The following is a 986-nucleotide window of genomic DNA, read 5'->3' as shown; positions in this document are numbered from 1 at the left end:
AGCGAATGACGAAGTTCGTTGTGAAAACGGCGTTCTTTTTGAATATCATACTTTAAACGCATAGCTCAATCAATTCTTTGGGCGCTAGATGAAAGTCTAGTGTTTCAAAGTCGATTGTAGTAAACGCTTGCGTTAGTATTCTATATACTCTGCACATTTTATTCAAATTGTGCGAATTTGAACATTCGCTTCATTGCGTTGTTTTAAGAAAATGAAAGATCAGCGAAAGCAGATTTTTCAATCTCACACACAATGAAATATTCATATTTCAATTTTGAAACGAGGTCTCGTATCTCGGACCGAAAAGCGAAAGCTTTACGGTGTACTAATTGTAACCATAATAAACATACTAGTTTCAGAATCGCCCGAGTTATCTTAAACGAATTCGAAGGAATCACGATTAAAACATGTATAAATATATATAAAATCACCGTGAACGGTGTATCACTTGGCTCGTGGGTCGATGAAGAACGCAGCTAATTGCGCGTCGACATGTGAACTGCAGGATACATGAACATTGACATTTCGAACGCACATTGCGGTCCTCGGATACTGTTCCGGGACCACCTCTGGCTGAGGGTCGTATAACATTACCAGACTGCCGCTTGCTTTAAACGGCTTGCCGGCGAATGATAGAGTTTCGCGTAAATGCGTGCTCTTAAATTATTCACTCAACATGTGAGCCAGTCCACTTTGCAACATCGGACATTACCGTTCGTTGACGTTCTGTGGGATTACGGCGGGTTGTGTGTCCTAGAGATTTTATATTCTTGCGACCCTCCCGATAACCGGAAACCCGAACTCTTCGAAATGCGGTTTCGTTCCGGCAAATTTGGACGATTCAAAGGTTCCTCGTCGATTTTGTGTGCGCTTGCTTACTAAGTTTGCGAGCACATCATAATCATAATACGCTCTTAAATAAATGCTCTTAAATAATTCACTCATCGTGTGAGCCAGTCCACTTTGCAACATCGGACATTACCGTT

At 41.4% G+C, this 986-nt stretch overlaps 1 non-coding gene across 1 annotated transcript; it reads left to right on the top strand.

The window, feature by feature from the left end:
• The first annotated feature begins 428 nt into the window (after window positions 1-428).
• Window positions 429-583, top strand: LOC113384249. Its single transcript, XR_003367934.1, has one exon. It is a non-coding gene; the product is annotated as a 5.8S ribosomal RNA (ribosomal RNA).
• The last annotated feature ends 403 nt before the right edge of the window (window positions 584-986 follow it).

Source organism: Ctenocephalides felis, unplaced genomic scaffold (assembly GCF_003426905.1).
Source record: "Ctenocephalides felis isolate EL2017-DRISC unplaced genomic scaffold, ASM342690v1 CF-g0.4_SCAFFOLD_00204, whole genome shotgun sequence".
Classification (NCBI taxonomy): domain Eukaryota; kingdom Metazoa; phylum Arthropoda; class Insecta; order Siphonaptera; family Pulicidae; genus Ctenocephalides; species Ctenocephalides felis.
The sequence above is the reverse complement of the archived record's forward strand: the minus strand, read 5'-3'. Positions and strand labels throughout refer to the sequence as shown.